The 26266-nt window shown below is 50.2% G+C and overlaps 1 pseudogene; it reads right to left on the bottom strand.

Annotated features, from left to right (window-relative positions):
* LOC115119442 (homeodomain-interacting protein kinase 3-like) overlaps window positions 1–18998 on the bottom strand; it is a 33181-nt pseudogene extending 14183 nt beyond the window's left edge.
* Window positions 18999–26266: the final 7268 nt, after the last annotated feature.

Below are 26266 nucleotides of genomic sequence, written 5' to 3'. Positions count from 1 at the left end.
AGGGTAGCAGGGTGAACAGGGGACTCTCCTGGGACAGGGTGGCAGGGTGAACAGGGGACTCTCCTGGGACTGGGTAGCAGGGTGAACAGGGGACTCTCCTGGGACAGGGTGGCAGGGTGAACAGGGGACTCTCCTGGGACAGGGTGGCAGGGTGAACAGGGGACTCTCCTGGGACTGGGTGGCAGGGTGAACAGGGGACTCTCCTGGGACTGGGTGGCAGGGTGAACAGGGGACTCTCCTGGGACTGGGTGGCAGGGTGAACAGGGGACTCTCCTGGGACTGGGTGGCAGGGTGAACAGGGGACTCTCCTGGGACTGGGTGGCAGGGTGAACAGGGGACTCTCCTGGGACTGGGTGGCAGGGTGAACAGGGGACTCTCCTGGGACAGGGTGGCAGAGTGAACAGAGGACTCTCCTGGGACAGGGTGGCAGGGTGAACAGGGGACTCTCCTGGGACAGGGTAGCAGGGTGAACAGGGGACTCTCCTGGGACTGGGTGGCAGGGTGAACAGGGGACTCTCCTGGGACTGGGTGGCAGGGTGAACAGGGGACTCTCCTGGGACTGGAGTGAACAGGGAACTCTCCTGGGACTGGGTGGCAAGGGTGAACAGGGGACTCTCCTGGGACTGGGTGGCAGGGTGAACAGGGGACTCTCCTGGGACAGGGTAGCCCAGGGTGAACAGGGAACTCACCTGGGACAGGGTGGCAGGGTGAACAGGGGACTCTCCTGGGACTGTGGCAGGGGTGAACAGGGGACTCTCCTGGGACAGGGTGGTAGGGTGAACAGGGACTCTCCTGGGACTGGGTGAACAGGGACTCTCCTGGGACAGGGGCAGGGTGAACAGGGACTCTCCTGGGACAGGGTGGCAGGGTGAACAGGGGACCTCCTGGGACAGGGTGGCAGGGTGAACGGGGACTCCTGGGACAGGGTGGCAGGGTGAACAGAGGACTCTCCTGGGACAGGGCGGCAGGGTGAACAGGGGACTCTCCTGGGACAGGGGCAGGGTGAACAGGGACTCTCCTGGGACTGGGTGGCAGGGTGAACAGGGGACTCTCCTGGGACTGGGTGGCAGGGTGAACAGGGGACTCTCCTGGGACTGGGTGGCAGGTGAACAGGGGACTCTCCTGGGACTGGGGTGGCAGGGTGAACAGGGGACTCTCCTGGGACTGGGTGGCAGGGTGAACAGGGGACTCTCCTGGGACTGGGTGGCAGGGTGAACAGGGGACCTCCTGGGACAGGGTGGCAGGGTGAACAGAGGACTCTCCTGGGACAGGGTGGCAGGGGTGAACAGGGGACTCTCCTGGGACAGGGTAGCAGGGTGAACAGGGGACTCTCCTGGGACTGGGTGGCAGGGTGAACAGGGGACTCTCCTGGGACTGGGTGGCAGGGTGACAGGGACTCTCCTGGGACTGGGTGAACAGGGGACTCTCCTGGGACTGGGTGGCAGGGGACTCTCCTGGGACTGGGTGGCAGGGTGAACAGGGGACCTCCTGGGACAGGGTAGCAGGAGTGAACAGGGAACTCTCCTGGGACAGGGTGGGGGGTGAACAGGGGACTCCTCCTGGGACTGTGTGGCAGGGTGAACAGGGGACTCTCCTGGGACAGGGTGGCAGGGTGAACAGGGGACTCTCCTGGGACTGGGTGAACAGGGGGACTCCTGGGACAGGGTGGCAGGGGTGAACAGGGACTCTCCTGGGACAGGGTGGCAGGGTGAACAGGGGACTCTCCTGGGACAGGGTGGCAGGGTGAACAGGGGGACTTTCTCCTGGGACAGGGTGGCAGGGTGAACAGGGGACTCTCCTGGGGACAGGGTGGCAGGGTGAACAGAGAGGACTCTCCTGGGACAGGGTGGCAGGGTGAACAGGGGACTCTCCTGGGACAGGGTAGCAGGGTGAACAGGGGACTCTCCTGGGACTGGGTGGCAGGGTGAACAGGGGACTCTCCTGGGACTGGGTGGCAGGGTGAACGGGACTCTCCTGGGACTGGGTGAACAGGGGACTCTCCTGGGACTGGGTGGCAGGGTGAACAGGGGACTCTCCTGGGACTGGGTGGCAGGGTGAACAGGGGACTCTCCTGAGACAGGGTAGCAGGGGTGAACGAGGGAACTCTCCTGGGACAGAGGGTGGCAGGGTGAACAGGGGACTCTCCTGGGACAGGGTAGCAGGGTGAACAGGGGACTCTCCTGGGACTGGGTGGCAGGGGTGAACAGGGGACTCTCCTGGGACTGGGTGAACAGGGGACTCTCCCTGGGACTGGGTGACTTGGGGGTGAACAGGGGGACTCTCCTGGGACTGGGTGGCAGGGTAGAACAGGGGGACTCTCCTGGGACAGGGTAACTTAGGGTGAACAGGGAACTCTCCTGGGACAGGGTGGCAGGGTGAACAGGGGACTCTCCTGGGACTGTGTGGCAGGGTGAACAGGGGACTCTCCTGGGACAGGGGTGGCAGGGTGAACAGGGGACTCTCCTGGGACTGGGTGAACAGGGACTCTCCTGGGACAGGGTGGCAGGTGAACAGGGGACTCTCCTGGGACAGGGGTGGCAGGGTGAACAGGGGACTCTCCTGGGACAGGGTGGCAGGGTGAACAGAGGGACTCTCCTGGGACAGGGTGGCAGGTGAACAGGGGACTCTCCTGGGACAGGGTAGCAGGGTGAACAGGGGACTCTCCTGGGACTGGGTGGCAGGGGTGAACAGGGGACTCTCCTGGGACTGGGTGGCAGGGGTGAACAGGGGACTCTCCTGGGACTGGGTGAACAGGGGACTCTCCTGGGACTGGGTGGCAGGGGACTCTCCTGGGACTGGGTGGCAGGGTGAACAGGGGACTCTCCTGGGACAGGGTAGCAGGGTGAACAGGGAACTCTCCTGGGACAGGGTGGCAGGAGTGAACAGGACTCTCCTGGGACTGTGTGGCAGGGTGAACGGGGACTCTCCTGGGACAGAGTGTAGGGTGAACAGGGGACTCTCCTGGGACTGGGTAGACAGGGGACTCTCCTGGGACAGGGTGGCAGGGTGAACAGGGGACTCTCCTGGGACAGGGTGGCAGGGTGAACAGGGGACTCTCCTGGGACAGGGTGGCAGGGTGAACGAGGGGACTCTCCTGGGACAGGGTGGCAGGGTGAACAGAGGACTCTCCTGGGACAGGGTGGCAGGGTGAACGGGGACTCTCCTGGGACTGGGTGGCAGGGTGAACAGGGGACTCTCCTGGGACTGGGTAGCAGGAGTGAACAGGGGACTCTCCTGGGACTGGGTGGCAGGGTGACAAGGGGACTCTCCTGGGACTGGGTGGCTTGGGGAGTGAACAGGCTCCTGGGACTGGGTGGCAGGGTGAACAGGGGACTCTCCTGGGACAGGGTGGCAAGGGTGAACAGAGGACTCTCCTGGGACAGGGTGGCAGGGTGGACAGGGGACTCTCCTGGGACAGGGGGCAGGGTGAACAGGGGACTCTCCTGGGACTGGGTGGCAGGGTGAACAGGGGACTCTCCTGGGACTGGGTGGCAGGGTGAACAGGGGACTCTCCTGGGACTGGGTGACAGGGGCTTGGGACTGGGTGGCAGGGTGGTGGGGGACTCCCCTGGGACAGGGTAGCAGGGTGAACAGGGGACTCTCCTGGGACAGGGTAGCAGGGTGAACAGGGGACTCACCTGGGACAGGGTGGCAGGGTGAACAGGGGACTCTCCTGGGACTGTGGCAGGGTGAACAGGGGACTCTCCTGGGACAGGGGGTGGAACAGGGACTCTCCTGGGACTGGGTGAACAGGGGACTCTCCTGGGACAGGGTGGCAGGGTGAACAGGGGACTCTCCTGGGACAGGGTGGCAGGGTGAACAGGGGGACTCCTCCTGGGACAGGGTAGCAGGGTGAACAGGGGACTCTCCTGGGACAGGGTGGCAGGGTGAACAGGGACTCTCCTGGGACAGGGCGGCAGGGTGAACAGGGGACTCTCCTGGGACAGGGTAGCAGGGTGAACAGGGGACTCTCCTGGGACTGGGTGGCAGGGTGAACAGGGGACTCTCCTGGGACTGGGTGGCAGGGTGAACAGGGACTCTCCTGGGACTGGGTGGCAGGGTGAACAGGGGACTCTCCTGGGACTGGGTGGCAGGGTGAACAGGGGACTCTCCTGGGACTGGGTGGCAGGGTGAACAGGGGACTCTCCTGGGACTGGGTGGCAGGGTGAACAGGGGACTCTCCTGGGACAGGGTGGCAGAGTGAACAGGAGGACTCTCCTGGGACAGGGTGGCAGGGTGAACAGGGGACTCTCCTGGGACAGGGTAGCAGGGTGAACAGGGGACTCTCCTGGGACTGGGTGGCAGGGTGAACAGGGGACTCTCCTGGGACTGGGTGGCAGGGTGAACAGGGGACTCTCCTGGGACTGGGTGAACAGGGGACCTCCTGGGACTGGGCAGGCAACAGGGGACTCTCCTGGGACTGGGTGGCAGGGTGAACAGGGGACTCTCCTGGGACAGGGTAGCAGTGAACAGGGAACTCTCCTGGGACAGGGTGGCAGGGTGAACAGGGACTCTCCTGGGACTGTGTGGCAGGGTGAACAGGGGACTCTCCTGGGACAGGGTGGCAGGGTGAACAGGGGACTCTCCTGGGACTGGGTGAACAGGGGACTCTCCTGGGACAGGGGGCAGGGTGAACAGGGGACTCTCCTGGGACAGGGTGGCAGGGTGAACAGGACTCTCCTGGGTGAACAGGGGACTCTCCTGGGACAGGGTGGCAGGGTGAACAGGGACTCTCCTGGGACAGGGTGGCAGGGTGAACAGAGGACTCTCCTGGGACAGGGTGGCAGGGTGAACAGGGGACTCTCCTGGGACAGGGGCAGGGTGAACAGGGGACTCTCCTGGGACTGGGTGGCAGGGTGAACAGGGGACTCTCCTGGGACTGGAGTGGCAGGGTGAACAGGGGACTCTCCTGGGACTGGGTGAACAGGGGACTCTCCTGGGACTGGGTGGCAGGGTGAACAGGGACTCTCCTGGGACTGGGTGGCAGGGTGAACAGGGGACTCTCCTGAGACAGGGTAGCAGGGTGAACAGGGGACTCTCCTGGGACAGGGTGGCAGGGTGAACAGGGGACTCTCCTGGGACAGGGTAGCAGGGTGAACAGGGGACTCTCCTGGGACTGGGTGGCAGGGTGAACAGGGGACTCTCCTGGGACTGGCAGGGTGAACAGGGGACTCTCCTGGGACTGGGTGGCAGGGTGAACAGGGGACTCTCCTGGGACTGGGTGGCAGGGTGAACAGGGGACTCTCCTGGGACAGGGTAGCAGGGTGAACAGGGAACTCTCCTGGGACAGGGTGGCAGGGTGAACAGGGGACTCTCCTGGGACTGTGTGGCAGGGTGAACAGGGGACTCTCCTGGGACAGGGTGGCAGGGTGAACAGGGGACTCTCCTGGGACTGGGTGAACAGGGACTCTCCTGGGACAGGGTGGCAGGGTGAACAGGGGACTCTCCTGGGACAGGGTGGCAGGGTGAACAGGGGACTCTCCTGGGACAGGGTGGCAGGGTGAACAGGGACTCTCCTGGGACAGGGTGGCAGGGTGAACAGGGGACTCTCCTGGGACAGGGTGGCAGGGGTGAACAGGGGACTCTCCTGGGACAGGGTGGCAGGGTGAACAGGGGGACTCTCCTGGGACAGGGTGGCAGGGTGAACAGGGGACTCTCCTGGGACTGGGTGCAGGGACTCTCCTGGGACAGGGTGGCAGGGGACTCTCCTGGGACTGGGTGGCAGGGTGAACAGGGACTCTCCTGGGACAGGGTAGCAGGGTGAACAGGGGACTCTCCTGGGACAGGGGTGGCAGGGTGAACAGGGACTCTCCTGGGACTGGGTGGCAGGGTGAACAGGGACTCTCCTGGGACAGGGTGGCAGGGTGAACAGGGGACTCTCCCTGGAGTGAACAGGGGGACTCTCCTGGGACAGGGTGGCAGGGTGAACAGGGGACTCTCCTGGGACAGGGTGGCAGGGTGAACAGGGGACTCTCCTGGGACAGGGTGGCAGGGTGAACAGGGGACTCTCCTGGGACAGGGTGGCAGGGTGAACAGAGGGACTCTCCTGGGACAGGGTGGCAGGGTGAACAGGGGACTCTCCTGGGACAGGGTAGCAGGGTGAACAGGGGACTCTCCTGGGACTGGGTGGCAGGGTGAACAGGGGACTCTCCTGGGACTGGGTGGCAGGGTGAACAGGGGACTCTCCTGGGACTGGGTGAACAGGGGACTCTCCTGGGACTGGGTGGCAGGGTGAACAGGGGACTCTCCTGGGACTGGGTGGCAGGGTGAACAGGGGACTCTCCTGGGACAGGGTAGCAGGGTGAACAGGGAACTCTCCTGGGACAGGGTGGCAGGGTGAACAGGGGACTCTCCTGGGACAGGGTAGCAGGGTGAACAGGGGACTCTCCTGGGACTGGGTGGCAGGGTGAACAGGGGACTCTCCTGGGACTGGGTGAACAGGGACTCTCCTGGGACTGGGTGGCAGGGTGAACAGGGGACTCTCCTGGGACTGGGTGGCAGGGTGAACAGGGGACTCTCCTGGGACAGGGTAGCAGGGTGAACAGGGAACTCTCCTGGGACAGGGTGGCAGGGTGAACAGGGGACTCTCCTGGGACTGTGTGGCAGGGTGAACAGGGGACTCTCCTGGGACAGGGTGGCAGGGGTGAACAGGGGACTCTCCTGGGACTGGGGTGAACAGGGGACTCTCTTGGGACAGGGTGGCAGGGTGAACAGGGGACTCTCCTGGGACAGGGTGGCAGGGTGAACAGGGACTCTCCAGGGTGAACAGGGGACTCTCCTGGGACAGGGTGGCAGGGTGAACAGAGGACTCTCCTGGGACAGGGTGGCAGGGTGAACAGGGGACTCCTCCTGGGACAGGGTAGCAGGGTGAACAGGGACTCTCCTGGGACAGGGTGGCAGGGTGAACAGGGACTCTCCTGGGACTGGGTGGCAGGGTGAACAGGGGACTCTCCTGGGACTGGGTGGCAGGGTGAACAGGGGACTCTCCTGGGACTGGGTGAACAGGGGACTCTCCTGGGACTGGGTGGCAGGGTGAACAGGGACTCTCCTGGGACTGGGTGGCAGGGTGAACAGGGGACTCTCCTGAGACAGGGTAGCAGGGTGAACAGGGAACTCTCCTGGGACAGGGTGGCAGGGTGAACAGGGGACTCTCCTGGGACTGGGTGACAGGGTGAACAGGGGACTCTCCTGGGACAGGGTGGCAGGGTGAACAGGGGACTCTCCTGGGACTGGGTGGTAGGGTGAACAGGGGACTCTCCTGGGACTGGGTGGCAGGGTGAACAGGGGACTCTCCTGGGACAGGGTAGCAGGGTGAACAGGGAACTCTCCTGGGACAGGGTCCAGGGTGAACAGGGGACTCTCCTGGGACTGGGTGGCAGGGGGAACAGGGGACTCTCCTGGGACAGGGTAGCAGGGTGAACAGGGGTCTCTCCTGGGACAGGGTGGCAGGGTGAACAGGGGACTCTCCTGGGACAGGGTGAACAGGGGACTCTCCTGGGACAGGGTAGCAGGGTGAACAGGGGACTCTCCTGGGACTGGGTGGCAGGGTGAACAGGGGACTCCTCCTGGGACAGGGTGTCAGGGTGAACAGGGGACTCTCCTGGGACAAGGTGGCAGGGTGAACAGGGGACTACTGGGACAGTGTAGCAGGGTGAACAGTGGACTCTCCTGGGACAGGGTGAACAGGGACTCTCCTGGGACAGGGTGAACAGGGGACTCTCCTGGGACTGGGTGTCCAGGGTGAACAGGGGACTCTCCTGGGACAGGGTGTCAGGGTGAACAGGGGACTCTCCTGGGACAGGGTGTCAGGGTGAAAGGGGACTCTCCTGGGACAAGGTGGCAGGGGTGAACAGGGGACTACTGGTACAGTGTAGCAGGGTGAACAGGGGACTCTCCTGGGACAGGGTGAACAGGGACTCTCCTGGGACAGGGTGAACAGGGGACTCTCCTGGGACAGGGTAGCAGGGTGAACAGGGGACTCTCCTGGGACAGGGTAGCAGGGTGAACAGGGGACTCTCCTGGGACAGGGTGGCAGGGTGAGATTAGAGGTGGGATAGAGGTGTGTGGGAGTATTAGATGTGGAAGGTGGGTGTTTATGCACCCAGCGGGCCTGGTGAGAGATATGAAGGTCACAACATCCTGTTGCTTCCACACAAACCACAGCAAGGGAACACACTGCCCTCAGAGCGAGAGAGAGAGAGAGAGAGAGAGAGAGAGAGACAGAGAGAGAGAGAGAGAGAGAGAGAGAGAGAGACAGAGAGAGAGAGAGAGAGAGAGAGAGAGAGAGAGTGTTTCTGAACCTCTAGAGCTGTGTGTGGTTCCGTAGCTCAGCCTTTCCCTGCTCTTTACACAACACATTCATTAGAGAATCCTCCTCCAATCATTTCATATTTTCATCCCCTTCTCTGTCACTAACCATGTTCCAGACACTGTTCCTGATGTATACCGTGACAAACCACCCGCCAGCCCGCCTGAAGGCAAATTGATCATTGAAAATATCCACAATAAATCACTCATAATCACTCATTGAGCACTGGTAGTGTTCATAGACAGAGCACAGAACCCCTTCAAAGCAGAGTTCCAGTGTCAAATAGCACCCTATTCCCTATATAGTGAAAGTGCACTCATTTTCTCTGGTCTAAGTATTGTACTATCTGAGAAAATGATAACCCCATATGCGTGCACTCATTTTGTCTGGTCAAAAGGAGTGCACTATAAGGGAATCGTGTGTTAATTGAGACAGAACCACAGTACTATGATCTCTGGTTTATTTGTGTGGAGCAGAGAGGGAAGAGGAGAGAGAAGAGCAGAGAGGAGGAGAAGAGCAGAGAGGAGAGAGAGGAGAGGAGAGAGCGGAGAGGAGAGAGCAGAGAGGGAGAGAGAAGAGGAGAGAGCAGAGAGGGAGAGAGGAGCAGAGAGGAGAGGAGAGAGCGGAGAGAGCAGAGAGGGGGAGAGAGAAGAACAGAGAGCAGAGAGGAGAGAGCAGCAGCAGAGAGGAGAGAAGAGAGAGAAGAGGGAGAGAGAAGAGCAGAGAGGAGAGAGGAGAGCAGAGAGGAGGGAGAGAGAAGAGCAGAGAGGAGAGAGAAGAGCAGAGAGGAGAGAGGAGAGAGAAGAGCAGAGAGGAGAGAGCGGAGAGGAGAGGAGGGAGCAGAGAGGAGAGGAGGAGCAGAGAGGAGAGAGGAGAGAGCAGAGAGGGAGAGAGCAGAGAGGAGAGAGGAGAGAGAGAAGAGCAGAGAGGAGAGAGAAGGCAGAGAGGAGAGAGGGAGAGAAGAGCAGAGGGAGAGGAAGAGAGCGGAGAGGAGAGGGAGAGAAGAGCAGAGGAGAGAGAAGAGCAGAGGAGAGAGGAGAAGAGCAGAGAGGAGAGGAGAGAGCGGAGGAGAGGGGGAGAGAGGAGAGAGAAGGAGAGAGGAGAGAGCAGAGATGAGAGCGGAGAGGAGAGGAGAGAGCAGAGGGAGGAGAGGAGAGGAGAGAGAAGAGAGAAGGAGAGAGGAGAGAGCAGAGAGGAGAGAGCAGAGGGAGAGAGCAGAGGAGAGAGCAGAGAGGAGAGAGGAGAGGAGAGAGAAGAGCAGAGAGGGGAGAGGGGATTGGGCCCTTAGGAAACCATCCACAGAGCTTGGGTACTGTATCGTCATCCTCTGTAACCGTTATCAACCACGTGACCTTTACATCTCTATGGAAACCATCCCAGCAGGGCTCAGCCAATCACAGGACCCCATGAGGGTGGCACGGTGAAATCAACACAGTGACACACTAAGACAGCTTAATATGACCTCTGACATCAAAGGCACCAGGAAGTGAAATGAAAATGGCTCCGTCCTTGAGCCAAGGAAAAGGAACAGGTCAGTGATAATGGCATATCTCAGTAAAGGCGATGCCGTCTTGGGTCACACACCAACCAGAGAGAAAACTATATGGTCCATAAAAACACAGCACTGGATGGCAGCTTTTAATAAAGAGTAAAACCCATTAACTCACTACTGAAAGGCTGGTCATGGTCATCCCAGAAACCCTAGACCCACTCCAATTTGCATACCACTCCAACAGATCCACAGATGATGCAATCTCTATTGCACTCCACACTGCCCTTTCCCACCTGGACAAAAGGAACACCTATGTGAAAATGCTATTCATTGACTACAGCTCAGCGTTCAAGTCCATAGTGCCCTCAAAGCTCATCAATAAGCTAAGGATCCTGGGACTAAACACCTCCCCTCCGCAACTGGATCCTGGACTTCTTGAGGGTAAGGGTAGGTAACAACACATCCGCCACGCTGATCCTCAACACAGGGGCCCCTCAGCAGTGCATGCTCAGTCCCCTCCTGTACTCCCTGTTCACTCATGACTGCACGGCCAGGCACAACTCCAACACCATCATTACATTTGCCGATGACAACGTTGTCGGTCTGATCACCGAAATCGACAAGACAGCCTATAGGGAGGAGGTCCGAGACCTGGCCGTGTGGCGCCAGGACAACAACCTCTCCCTCAATGTGATCAAGACAAAGGAGATGATTGTGGACTACAGGAGAAATAGGACCGAGCACGCCCCCATTCTCACTGACGGGGCTGCAGTGGAGCAGGTTAAGAACTTCAAGTTCCTTGGTGTCCACATCACCAACAAACTAACATGGTCCAAGCACACCAAGACAGCCGTGAAGAGGCACATCACCAACAAACTAACATGGTCCAAAGCACACCAGGACAGCGTGAAGAGGGCACGACAAAATCTATTCCCCTAAAGAGTCTGAAAAGATTTGGCATGGGTTTTGAGATCCTCAAAAGGTTCTACAGCTGCACCGTCGAGAGCATGGCTGACTGGTTGCATCACTGCCTGGTACGGCAACTGCTCGGGCTCCGACCGCAAGGCACTACAGAGGGTAATCGAACGGCCCCAGTACATCACTGAGGCCAAGGACCTCTATACCAGGCGGTGTCAGAGAAAGGCCTAAAAATTGTCAAAGACTCCGGCCACACTAGTCATAGACTGTTCTCTCTGCTTCCGCACGGCAAGCGGTACCGAGCACCAAGTCTAGGTCCATGAGGCTTCTAAACAGCTTCTACCCCCAAGCCATAAGGCTCCTGATCATCTAGTCAAATGGCTACCCAGACTATTTGGCATGTCACATACTATAAACGATGTAAGACTCGCGTATGTGTATTCGGACACAGCCTCTGTGCCTTAAAAACACAGAGATAAAGACGAGAATACCAACTCACATTCCTTTACTGTAAATTATATCCTGCTGAATATGTTGAAGCACTGGGGAGTCTGGGGATTGAAGGTGAGGATCATAGCTCTTTTTAGTAGCACACACACACACACGCACACACACACACACAAACACACACACACCTTGACTGGGCTGGCGGGCTAGGAAAGATTGCCTGCAAGCTGGCGTCATCCAATACATTTAACTAGTCACACACCCAAATGCTGCCTGCAAGCTGAGCGTCATCCTATACATTTAACTAGTCACACACCCAAAGTCTGAAAATGCTGCCTGCAGGCTGAGCGTCATCCTATACATTTAACTAGTCACACACCCAAAGTCTGAAAATGCTGCCTGCAAGCTGAGCGTCATCCTATACATTTAACTAGTCACACACCCAAAGTCTGAAAATGCTGCCTGCAAGCTGAGCGTCATCCTATACATTTAACCAGAGTCACACCCCAAGTCTGCAAACAACGACACGAAGGGTGGACAAGATGTCCCTCTTGTGAGGTGACATACAGACGTTTATGAGATTAATGTCCATCATGAGAGTAGATCTAATCATGGTGACATGTATTCAGGTAATACCAATCAATACTGAGGAGAGATCAATCACCAATCATGATATGGGGCGGCAGGGTAGCCTAGTGGTTAGAGCGTTGGACTAGTAACTGGAAGGTTGCAAGTTCAAACCCCTGAGCTGACAAGGTACGAATCTGTCGTTCTCCCCCTGAACAGGCAGTTAACCCACTGTTCCTAGGCCGTCATTGTAAATAAGAATTTGTTCTTAACTGACGTGCCTAGTTAAATAAAGATAAAATAAAATATCACTTTATTCAAAATGTATTAATATCATTGATTAATTATTGCGATAATCAATCTGGTCGACGACCCACCCCTAGATGATTAGTTGAGAGCCCAATGAGTGGATTTGAGCCACAGCAAAGTACATCCTCCTGAATGTTCATCACAAACAACAGATGTATGGAATGGGTCACAAGATTAGTCGCTCTGGATAAGAGCGTCTGCTAAATGACTTAAATGTAAATTAGGATTTGTATGAAAGATACTAATAATTCACAGCAGACAGTATCTGCTGTAAAGACTGTTCTCATTGTGTAGAAACCAGGGTCTAGCCCCAAAACAAGGTTTTTTTCTCATAATTATCCATACCGGAGCCATCTCTCCCTGTTACCTTCCAGTCAAACCGGAGCAATCTCTTTCACATGAATAGAATGTGGCCCAAAGCATTGTAAATCTTCTGTCAGCATTAAGCCCCAGAGGCCCACTCTCAGTTCACACAGACACAATAGAGCTCTAAGAACCCCTATTCTGTTGCATAAAACAACCATTTGATCCAATAACAGCATTATAAAATAATCTTGTAATTTTACCCACAACACCCACTTCATCTCCATCCATCCACCCATCTATACACAAATCCAATCACAGATGCCTAGAGAAACGTCAAGGCTACTGAGTTATAGGCTCCCCGAGTGACGCAGCGGTCTAAGGCACTGCATCTCAGTGCAAGGGGTGTCAGTCCCTGGTTCGATTCCAGGTTGTATCACATCTGGCCATGATTGGGAGTCCCATAGGCAGCGCACAATTGGCTCAGTGTCATCCGGGGTTTGGCCGGGTAGGCTGTAATTATAAATAAGAATTTGTTCTTAACTGACTTGCCTAGTTAAATGATATATATTGTTTTCAACCCTGGGAATTCTTACAGACAAACAAAGTCTCTGGAGTTCTGGATAGGATTTCTTAGAGAAAACACCTTGATCTCCCTTCACTCTCATGAATGTTTTATGCCTTAGGAAGACAGTCCGTCTAGGCTGGTCTGGCGCTTTAGGAACCCTTTGCCTAAGTAATGAGATGAAACATTACCACAGACTTTTAGTTGAATATTAAACGTTGTAAATTATGTACATGTAGATAGAACGTCAGCTCAGTTCACATATAGAACACCAGGACCTGTGAGCACAGCTTGTTATGGAACTCTCTGAATCGCCAGGTCATCTAGTTTTGTTGTGCATACAGTATATAGAGGAGTAGTGGTCGAAAGTCCTTTTGCATGTCTAACACATATGGTTCGATTCCCGTGGGGACTAGTACAAAAAGTATGAAAATGTATGCACTAACTACTGTAAGTCTGTCTGGATAAATCTGCTAAATGCTGCAATAGTAATCTTTTGACCCCACAAAAGTCCCACAGCTCTCTGCAACATAAAGCAAAACTTTTCCAGATATCGAACTTTCAAAAACGTACAGAAATACTCCCGGTATGATGCATTTTGCATCATATGACACAAAACGCAGCATCATATGATGAAAATGCATCATACAGGGATGACTTCTGTAAAGCTACAGTGGGGCAAAAAGTATTTAGTCAGCCACCAATTGCAAGTTCTCCCACTTAAAAAGACGAGAGAGGCCTGTAATTTTCATCATAGGTACACTTCAACTTTGACAGACAAAATGTTATGACTATGTCAACAATAGACTTATGAAACAAATACCAAATGATAGTTTTGGGTGGACTTTTCCTTTAATACTATAATGAATCATTGATTGATTGAAGAAAACAAAAACACAATATAGAAGCAAAGTGCTCAAAGCCCTTTACGTGACGTCTCTGCCTCATCCCTCATCCGCCACCAGTGTGTACCACCCACCTGGGTGATTCATAGATCCTCTAGCACATTGAAAAGCTGTATTCCAATGCAATCCACTTTCATTATGAAGCCCGCTCATTTCTACAATGCATCATGTCATTGAGATTAAACTGAACAGAGTTCTATCAATAACGGATCAGAACACTTTGTTAAGCCATTTATCCTTCAGTGAAGCTGTAATATGTAGGCTAAACACAGTGTGAGCTGGCACACAAGCACAACTGAATAAGTGTCTGAAACTCAGACTCTGAATGGATGTACAGTAGAATGTCAGGGCAGTGTGATTTACCGGAGGTCCTAGTTCTGTGTGTATCTGTCCCTCTGTTTCCCCTGAATGGCCTTCACCAAGTCCCAAACCTCCCCTCAGAAACCTAGAAGGATTGCATAGGTGTATCCTGGTAGGCTAGGTTTCACCATATTGCCTAGACCCATTCTGATTCTGTCAGATCTCTAATCTTCCTGGATCTACTCTGTGTCTAGTGATGAGAGCCAGGGGCTGAATGTGACTTGTGTATACTGTGTGTTTTTTTAAGTAACCTTTATTTAACTAGGCAAGTCAGTTAAACTCTACAGGCTAATGTGATTAGCATGAGGTTGTAAGTAACAAGAACATTTCCCAGGACATAGAAACATCTGATATTGGCAGAAAGCTTAAATTCTTGTTAATCTAACTGCACTGTCCAAATTACAGTAGCAGAATGAATACCATGCTATTGTTTTAGGAGAGTGCACAGTTATGAACTTGAACATGTATTAATAAACCAATTAGGCACATTCTCAATACAACATTTTCAACAGAAATGCAATAGTTCATTGATCAGTCTAAAACAGTGCACATCTAAATTGCGCCTTGGCTGGAATAATACATTATGGCCTTTCTCTTGCAAAGATGATGGTACAACAACAAAAAAACACGTTTTTTTCTTTGTATTATCTTTTACCAGATCTAATGTGTGTTATTCTCCTACATTAATTTCACATTTCCACAAACTTCAAAGTGTTTCCTTTCAAATGGTATCAAAAATATGCATATCCTTGCTTCAGGTCCTGAGCTACAGGCAGTTAGATTTGAATATGTCATTTTAGGCGAACATTTAAAAAAAAGGGTCCAATCCTTATTAAAAACAAATTATTATATACAATGACGGCCTACACTGGCCAAACTCTGATGACGCTAAATAATTGTGCCCCGCCCTATGGGACTCCCAATCGCAGCCAATTCTGATACAGCCTGGATTCGAACCAGGGTGTCTGTAGTGACGCCTCAAACACTGAGATGCAGTGCCTTTATCTGTTTTTTAAACCAGGTTTGCTTTTTATTCAAGCAATAGGTTTGAGTGTGTGTGTGTGTGTGTGTGTGTGTGTGTGTGTGTGTGTGTGTGTGTGTGTGTGTGTGTGTGTGTGTGTGTACGATATGTGTGTGTTCATTCTCTCAGGGTGATAACTCTGCACACACAGATTACCTCCCTACTGAAGTGGCCTGTGAGAACAGCCCAGCTCATTTCAACACCGGAGCACTGATTTAGAACACTGAGCTAGGTGTAAATCACACAGGAAATGAGGAGCACTGATTTAGAACACTGAGCTAGGTGTAAATCACACAGGAAATGAGGAGTGCTGATTTAGAACACTGAGCTGGGTGTAAATCACACAGGAAATGAGGAGCACTGATTTAGAACACTGAGCTAGGTATAAATCACACAGGAAATGAGGAGCGCTGATTTAGAACACTGAGCTGGGTGTAAATCACACAGGAAATGAGGAGCACTGATTTAGAACACTGAGCTAGGTGTAAATCACACAGGAAATGAGGAGCGCTGATTTAGAACACTGAGCTGGGTGTAAATCACACAGGAAATGAGGAGCACTGATGTAGAACACTGAGCTAGGTGTAAATCACACAGGAAATGAGGAGTACTGATTTAGAACACTGAGCTAGGTGTAAATCACACAGGAAATGAGGAGCACTGATTTAGAACACTGAGCTAGGTGTAAATCACACAGGAAATGAGGAGCGCTGATTTAGAACACTGAGCTGGGTGTAAATCACACAGGAAATGAGGAGCACTGATTTAGAACACTGAGCTGGGTGTAAATCACACAGGAAATGAGGAGCACTGATTTAGAACACTGAGCTAGGTGTAAATCACACAGGAAATGAGGAGCACTGATTTAGAACACTGAGCTAGGTGTAAATCACACAGGAAATGAGGAGCGCTGATTTAGAACACTGAGCTGGGTGTAAATCACACAGGAAATGAGGAGCACTGATTTAGAACACTGAGCTAGGTGTAAATCACACAGGAAATGAGGAGCACTGATTTAGAACACTGAGCTAGGTGTAAATCACACAGGAAATGAGGAGCACTGATTTAGAACACTGAGCTAGGTGTAAATCACACAGGAAATGAGGAGCGCTGATTTAGAACACTGAGCTGGGTGTAAATCACACAGGAAATGAGGAGCACTGATTTAGAACACTGAGCTGGGTGTAAATCACACAGGAAATGAGGAGCACTGATTTAGAACACTGAGCTAGGTGTAAATCACACAGGAAATGAGGAGCACTGATTTAGAACACTGAGCTAGGTGTAAATCACACAGGAAATGAGGAGCGCTGATTTAGAACACTGAGCTGGGTGTAAATCACACAGGAAATGAGGAGTGCTGATTTAGAACACTGAGCTGGGTGTAAATCACACAGGAAATGTGGAACGCTGATTTAGAACACTGAGCTGGGTGTAAATCACACAGGAAATGAGGAGCACTGATTTAGAACACTGAGCTGGGTGTAAATCACACAGGAAATGAGGAGCACTGATTTAGAACACTGAGCTAGGTGTAAATCACACAGGAAATGAGGAGCACTGATTTAGAACACTGAGCTAGGTGTAAATCACACAGGAAATGCATGAGTGCTTCTGGGTATGAGCTGCCATGTGGGAGTGCATGTGCACGTGTGGGTATATTAAATATGTATGCCACCCTACACAGAAATATGGCCAGCCCTCGCTCCATAGCCCTAGGGACAAGAGAGATCATTACAGATCACCTCTAAAACCCCCTGTATGACAGACCATTACTTACCACTGTTAATCACAACACACTGACTACATATACAGTGAGGGAAAAAAGTATTTGATCCCCTGCTGATTTTGTACATTTGCCCACTGACAAAGAAATGATCAGTCTATAATTTTAATGGTAGGTGTATCTGAACAGTGAGAGACAGAATAACAACAAAAAAATCCAGAAAAACACATGTCAAAAATGTTATAAATTGATTTGCATTTTAATGAGGGAAATAAGTATTTGACCCCTCTGCAAAACATGACTTAGTACTTGGTGGCAAAACCCTTGTTGGCAATCACAGAGGTCAGACGTTTCTTGTAGTTGGACACCAGGTTTGTACACATCTCAGGAGGGATTTTGTCCCACACCTCTTTACAGATCTTCTCCAAGTTATTAAGGTTTCGAGGCTGACGTTTGGCAACTCGAACCTTCAGCTCCCTCCACAGATTTTCTATGGGATTAAGGTCTGGAGACTGGCTAGGCCACTCCAGGACCTTAATATGCTTCTTCTTGAGCCACTCCTTTGTTGCCTTGGCCGTGTGTTTTGGGTCATTGTCATGCTGGAATTACCCATCCACGACCCATTTTCAATGCCCTGCTCAAATCTAATGAGGTCTGATCAAAGGGATTTGTCATCAAATCAAAGTTTATTGGTCACGTACACAGATTTTCAGATGTTATTGCAGGTGCAGCAAAATGCTTCTTTCTAGCTCCAACAGTGCAGTAATACTTGTTTCTAGCTCCAACAGTCCAGTAATACTTGTTTCTAGCTCCAACAGTGCAGTAATACTTGTTTCTAGCTCCAACAGTGCATTAATACTTGTTTCTAGCTCCAACAGTGCATTAATACTTGTTTCTAGCTCCAACAGTGCATTAATACTTGTTTCTAGCTCCAACAGTGCATTAATACTTGTTTCTAGCTCCAACAGTCCAGTAATACTTGTTTCTAGCTCCAACAGTGCATTAATACTTGTTTCTAGCTCCAATAGTGCAGTAATACTTGTTCCTAGCTCCAACAGTGCATTAATACTTGTTTCTAGCTCCAACAGTGCATTAATACTTGTTTCTAGCTCCAACAGCGCAGTAATACTTGTTTCTAGCTCCAACAGCGCAGTAATACTTGTTTCTAGCTCCAACAGCGCAGTAATACTTGTTTCTAGCTCCAACAGCGCAGTAATACTTGTTTCTTGCTCCAACAGCGCAGTAATACTTGTTTCTAGCTCCAACACTGCAGTAATGCCTAGCAATAATAATAATAAAAAATACACACATAATCCAGCAAAATACTGAAGAAATACCAGAACGAGTGATGTCAGAGACCAGATCATACTGAAAATATGAAGTATGTTTTTTCTCCAGATTACCCATTAGAGTAAGATACAGTACCACACTAGATACCAACCTATGCTGCAAATAGCTGTCAGAAACAGACACTCTTTGTGTTCCAGGAAGTACTGACATCAGTGATCGTCTCTTACTGAGGCTGAGTCAAATACAGTGAGCTGATGAAGGACCGCCCCCTGCACTGTGAACCATGATTTCTCTACTGTCGCTGTGACCTTTTATTGACCCTTTCAACAGCACAGCAATGAGAAGATTGCCCCTATCGACCTCTAATCCATCCCTTCTCTCTTCTCTCATCCCCCCTTCCCTAATTTCTCTTCGACTCTATTTCAATCTGACGCTCTCTCTCTTTCTCTCTCAGCTTTTTATAGCTCATAAGGTTAGTTATTATCCTCTGAAAGAGAAGGTTTCAGAATCCATTTGGCTGTTAGACTCTGACAGAAACAGAAGTCATGTGGTTGACCTGTATGACAGTGTGCTGGCGTACAGGTACGGGTATGTGACTGGGCCTGGGTCCCTGTGTGTTGGCGTGAGCGGAGCCCCATGTAATAAGTCTCCTCCATGTCTCAGTGATCTCCCCGGCTCTCTCTCCAGATCCAGCTCATTGGCTGGAATGGCAACGGGTAGCTTCCGCTGGTCTGTCACTCTCCGCCAGGGCAACACCAGGCTTCACTGCCTGGCCAATCCCAGTCATTGCAATAATGGGCCAGAGCAAATCACTCTGGCAGAAAGAACCAGGGAGCTCCATCTGTGGAGAATCTCCAGTACTGTAGGTGTTCTCTGGTTCGTAGGGTGGATTTACATTAGTCAAATATGTCTAGTGAGATGTGTCACTTCACCATCAGATCTTCCTGTTCACACTAGCCCTGGATGTGGTGTGGCCAAAGCCACATTCCTGCTTCATGTGTGAGTGCAGCTGGTAGCATATACCGTAAATACCATAGTATATAGACAAATGAAATTAAGATAGCTTTTCAAACTATACAGGAGATTCTCATCTAAACCATATTGCACAGTGTTACACACTTTATTAATGCAATGATTCACAAATGTGGGGATGTTTTTAAAGCCTTTCATTTTCAATTTGTCTAACAGTGCAAAAATGCTGTCTAGTGGTATTAAGGTAAATCTCGCAGTGAGCCGTTGTCTTTATACTGTACTACTCAGAGGGGGTGTAGATGTTGTGTGGTGTAGATGTCTCCACCCGGAGGTAGTGTGGGAGACATATCTTAAAGAGAGATAAGTCTATACACTATAAGTATAGTATCTCTCCTGGATCTAGTTTGTGTTAAAGTCGTGTAAAGACTTTCCTCCCTCCATGGTGGAGAGGTGTTGAATGGTCTGTGTCGAAGCAACCTTCTGTCCGGTCTACTCTGTTCACTCATTTCATGGGTGGAAGTACCACCAAAGACCAGGGAGATGAGACCATTTAAGCCCATCCTTGGCTTGATCCTGTTCCAGTCATGTGCTCAGTCTAGCTGCAACATTTACATGCGTCAACAGATTCATTTTCTTAAAATCTCCCATCGTCACAGTTCTATAAGCCATGACCATGTCATTCTCTGTCGCACGCACGCACGCACGCACGCACGCACGCACGCACGCACGCACACACACACACACACACACACACACACACACACACACACACACACACAAATCCAGTGAGAGGGTGGAATGTATCCCATTCAATCTCATCAGCCCCACGCAGTCATGAAGGTCAGTGCTGAGGACGTGTCCCATTCAATCTCATGAGCCCCACCCAGTCATGAAGGTCAGTGCTGAGGATGTGTCCCATTCAGCCTGTAGAAAAGGTCATACCCACATCCTTAAAAACAGAGGTTCTGGGCTAATATAGAATACATGTGAAGAACAGGAAGGCCTACTGTTTATGCTCCCAATTCACTGCGTTATTGACAAAGTTTCCATCCGAAACAGCTCTTCGTCAGGTCAAACAGACTCAGCTATGATTTTCATGGGAGGGGTGAGCGAGGGAGAAGAGGAAACCATGAATGGCCCAGGAGGGTCAGCAGCACCGCGGACGTGGAAGAAGTGTGGGACGAGCAGAGGAGCAAAGCAAGGCTGATATTGGACACGCAGTCAGAATGCCTGAGTGTGATCAACCTTTCTTCACATCCCATCACCACTTCATGTGAGTTGGCCTTGAGTAAAGGCTGATCTTTCATCCCCACCGCATCACGTAATGGTTCTGACACTCCAATAGTTTCAGAAATGATTTTGTACATTGAGACTTAGGGAGATCTTCTGCCCCATAAATGTGGATGTGTCAAGTATGGTGAGTGTTCAGGCTATGGGTGACACAATAGAGAATGACATTTCCCAAAGAACGAAAAACCCTTCGGAGCCAAATCCACCTTTTGTCCGCCCAGATACAGAAATCCCTCCCTAGAAACAGACTGGTGGAAAAAGACGTCTCCTATTCTGAATAAGAAACGAGAATACAGAGTCTCAAATAATCTCCCTAAAGAACAGAGTCAAGCGTTAGATAAATGATAGTGCATAATGCTGATAACGGGCGGAGCCGTGGGGTTGTTAAAACTGAATAATAATGTGAATGAGATCCAGGGACAATTAAACACCACCACTTTCTCCCTGCATATGTATGTGATTCTATGGACATGATTAACCCCCTTAAGACAATGCACAATATCAGTAGTGATACTTATCGCTTGCTTTGATGTTGAATCCCTGTATACAAACATCCCCCACCAGGGAGGCCTACAAGCTATGGCACACAGTCTTAGTCAACAGACCCACTGGTACATTGCCTAGTACCACCTGTATTGTTGAACTGGTAAGAACATTTCCATGTTTTAAAATGACATGTTCATTCAACAGAAGGGAACTGCTATGGGTTGTAAAATGGCACTGAATTATGTCAATCTGTATGTGGGGTTGTTTGAGAAGAATGTGATTTTCAGCCTTAACAATCCATTCTTGCACCATATCAAGCTCTGGAAACACTTCATTGATGCTGTATTCCTTCTATTCCAGGGCACAGCAGAGGAACTTCATCGATTCCACTCCATCAATTCAAGCAGTGAACATCTGAAATTCACCCTCACCTTTGTTGCGCATGAAACAAGATCTCGACTTTTGATGAAGGGGGGCTGACAGGAATTGCCAACTGACAGGAATTCCTGTTAAAAACAACCAAGCAAGTCAGTGAAGAACAAATTCAATTCATATTCTGACTATCTCTGAAACTCACTTAGATAATACTTTGATGATACAGTGGAAGCAATACATGGTTATAACATCTACAGAAAAGACATAAATGCCAATGGGGGCGGTGTTTTTGCGGTCTGTATTCATAGCCACATTCCTGTAAAGCTTAGAGAGCATCTCATGTTAAATACTGTTGAAGTAACATGGCTACAGGTTCACCTGCCTCACCTAAAGACTATTATTGTGGGAAGTTGCTATAGACCAAGTTCTAACAGTCAGTATATGGATAATATGTGTGAAATGCTTGATCATGTATGTGATATCAACAGAGAGGTATATTTTCTGGGTGACCTTAATATTGACTGGCTTTCGTCAAGCTGCCCACTCAAGAAAAAGCTTCAAACTGTAACCAGTGCCTGGTTCAGGTTATCAGTCGACCTACCAGGGTATTTACAAACGTCACAGAAATGAAATCATCCACATGTATTGATCACATCTTTACTAATGAAGCAGAAATCTGCTTTAAAACAGTACACATGAATGTTGTATTGTTGATATATGATAGTAGAGTGATAGTAGAGTGAACACACAATGTGTTGTGAAAACGTTATGAAATGTAATGTCATATAACTACTTTAATGTTGCTGGACCCCATGAAGAGTAGCTGGTGCCTTGGCAGCAGCTAATAGGATCCTTAATAAATCCAAATAGCTTCCACCCTACACCCCTGAAAGAGAGCCTCCCTATCAGCCAATACAGTCGCATAGGCAGGGTCTGTAGAACACAGAGTAACTATGACAAACAAGCCGACTGTCTGGATGAGCGTTTCAGACAGCGAGGTTATCAGAGGAAAGGCTGCATGACGCAAGGGATCATTACAGAAATATGACTCAGGATGACAGCCTGACGCCCAAGCCACCTCGCCCCTGACCAACGGGTTCAATACTTCCTTCAGTACTCCCCACTTGGTAAACAGTTCGACCACATCATTAAAAAACATTGGTACATCTTGAGCGCTGATCCACAACTGGAAAAGACATTTAAAGAACCCCGCTGGTCGTCTTCAGACGCCCCCAACATCAGTCCAATGGTGGTGAGGTCTGATCTTCTACCGGTGCTACATAGCACCTTTCTAGACAATGTGCCGGATGGTAATTAAAGATATGTCCGATGTACCCAGTGTAACTTTACGAACAGATGCACAATGTTCAATCCCCGATCACGGGCAAGGCCATTAAGATAAATGGCATCATCACGTCTTACACAAAAAAAATGTGGTAAACCTGATCAGGTGGATGTTGTCTATGCTATGAAGGAAAACAAGCTCTGAAAACAAGGAGAGCAGAACACAGGAGTAATATCAGGACTCTTGGCCAGAGAAACCCTTTGGCTGAGCATTTCATGGAGGCTCGTCACATCAGCTCTCTGAGATACAATGCTATCGAACATGTTAAGACTCCTAGGAGGAGGGAGATACTGAGAGTCTATTACTGAGAAGAGAAATGTGTTGGATTCACCGTTTGTCTCCTAAAGGTCTGAACCAAGAGTTTGATATGAGAACATGTACCACATGAAAATGTTACGTTGAATTGTCCTGCCATCCAGGTCTCCACGTAGACATTTTGTACATATATATTATATTTTCTGTAACTACTACATGTAACTACTACCTGTGTCCATCTCATTCATGTAAAATGATTAAAGGTACACAAGTTGAAATAGGTCACTGTAATTATATCTACGGGCACCACGCATCCTGCACATCATGGTCATATGGGCGGGTATTCAAACAGTTTCCAATGTGATCTTAACTATCACTTTTTTTACTGTTGCCTAGGTTTTAACTTGACTGACCTTTATGACCAAATGTACCTCTGTGATTAATTAGGATTGACTGGGCGCAAAAGCAGTGATGTAAAGTACTTAAGTAAAAATACTTGAAAGTACTACTTAAGTCATTTTTGGGGGGTATCTGTACTTTACTTTTTATATTTTTGACAACTTTATACTTTTACTTCACTACATTCCTAAAGAAAATTATGTACTTTTTACTCCATACATTTTCCTTGACACCCAAAAGTTCTTGTTACATTTTGAATGCTTAGCAGGACTGGAAAATGGTCTAATTCTCACACCCTTATAAAGAGAACATTCCTGGTCATCCCTACTGCCTCTGATCTGGCGGACTCACCAAACACAAATGCTTCGTTTGTAAATTATGTCTGAGGGTTGGAGCGTGCCCCTTGCTATCCATAAAATAAAATTAAAATTAAAAAATGGTGCCATCTGGTTTGCCTAATATAAGGATTTTGAAATAATTTATACTTTTAATTTTGAAACTTAAGTATATTTTAGCAATTACATAAACGTTTATAAAACCAAATACCTTCACTCAAGTAGGATTTACCATGTGACACTTTTTCTTGAGTCATTTTCTATTAAGATCTCTTTACTTTACTCAAGTATGACAGTTGGATACTTTTTCCACCACTGCGCAAAAGTGAATTGAATTGTTTCCACACCGACCATATGCATCATGTACGTAATGAGTTTCCACACCGACCATGCATCATGTACGTAATGAGTTTCCACACCGACCATGCATCATGTACGTAATGAGTTTCCACACCGACCATGCATCATGTACGTAATGAGTTTCCACACCGACCATGCACCGTGCATGAGTTTCCACACCGACCATGCATCATGTACGTAATGAGTTTCCACACCCGACCATGCATCATGTACGTAATGAGTTTCCACACCGACCATGCATCATGTACGTAATGAGTTTCCACACCGACCATATGCATCATGTACGTAATGAGATTCCACACCGACCATGCATCATGTACGTAATGAGTTTCCACACCGACCATGCATCATGTACGTAATGAGTTTCCACACCGACCATATGCATCATGTACGTAATGAGTTTCCACACGACCATGCATCATGTGCGTAATGAGTTTCCACACCGACCATGCATCATGTACGTAATGAGTTTCCACACCGACCATGCATCATGTACGTAATGAGTTTCCACACCGACCATGCATCATGTACGTAATGAGTTTCCACACCGACCATGCATCATGTACGTAATGAGTTTCCACACCGACCATGCATCATGTACGTAATGAGTTTCCACACCGACCATGCATCATGTACGTAATGAGTTTCCACACCGACCATATGCATCAGTTTCATGCATCACGTAATGAGTTTCCACACCGACCATGCATCATGTATGTAATGAGTTTCCACACCGACCATGCATCATGTACGTAATGAGTTTCCACACCGACCATGCATCATGTATGTAATGAGTTTCCACACCGACCATGCATCATGCGTAATGAGTTTCCACACAGACCATGCATCATGTACGTAATGAGTTTCCACACCGACCATGCATCATGTCATGAGTTTCCCACACCGACCATGCATCATGTACGTAAGTTTCCACACCGACCATGCATCATGTACGTAATGAGTTTCCACACCGACCATGCATCATGTATGTAATGAGTTTCCACACCGACCATGCATCATGTACGTAATGAGTTTCCACACCGACCATGCATCATGTACGTAATGAGTTTCCACACCGACCATATGCATCATGTATGTAATGAGTTTCCACACCGACCCACAGTTTCCCCGACCATGCATCATGTATGTAATGAGTTTCCACACCGACCATGCATCATGTACGTAATGAGTTTCCACACCGACCATGCATCATGTATGTAATGAGTTTCCACACCGACCATGCATCATGTACGTAATGAGTTTCCACACCGACCATGCATCATGAGTTTCCACACCGACCATGCATCATGTACGTAATGAGTTTCCACACCGACCATGCATCCATGAGTTTGCATCATGTATGTAATGAGTTTCCACACCGACCATGCATCATGTACGTAATGAGTTTCCACACCCGACCATGCATCACACCGACCATGCATCATGTACGTAATGAGTTTCCACACCCCGACCATGCATCATGTAACGTAATGAGTTTCCACACCGACCATGCATCATGTACGTAATGAGTTTCCACACCGACCATATGCATCATGTACGTAATGAGTTTCCACACCGACCATGCATGCAGTTGAGACCATGCATCCGACCATGACCATCATGTACGTAATGAGTTTCCACACCGACCATGCATCATGTACGTAATGAGTTTCCACACCGACCATGCATGAGTTTCCACACCGACCATGCATCATGTACGTAATGAGTTTCCACACCGACCATGCATCATGTACGTAATGAGTTTCCACACCCGACCATGCATCATGTACGTAATGAGTTTCCACACCCGACCATGCATCATGTACGTAATGAGTTTCCACACCGACCATGCATCATGTACGTAATGATCATGTGAGGTGAAACGTGTATATTTTGAGATGTGAGCACTCAGTCTGTTTGAACTGGCGAAGATCCGTTTTGGATCGAAACGTTGTCAATAAAGTGGTGAATTGTGGGCATAAACAGTGTGTGGGCCTTCCTGCTCTTCCCATTCAGCCGGTCTCATCAGCCCCATCCAGTCATGAAGGTCAGTGCTGAGGATGTTCCCAGTAAATCCACAACTAATCCAGACAATTTCCCATTCACACAGAAAAGCACATTAAACTTTTAACTGTGACTCTCTTTTAGTTCCTCTCCCTTCAAGTCACTGCTGCATCCCACTGAGTTACTTAGTTCACCATCACCATGAGTTAGTTAGTTCACCCAACCTACTGAGTT

This window comes from Oncorhynchus nerka, linkage group LG27 (assembly GCF_034236695.1).
Source record: "Oncorhynchus nerka isolate Pitt River linkage group LG27, Oner_Uvic_2.0, whole genome shotgun sequence".
Lineage (NCBI taxonomy): Eukaryota > Metazoa > Chordata > Actinopteri > Salmoniformes > Salmonidae > Oncorhynchus > Oncorhynchus nerka.
Note: the sequence above shows the minus strand (reverse complement) of the source record. Positions and strands in the feature narration are given on the sequence as shown.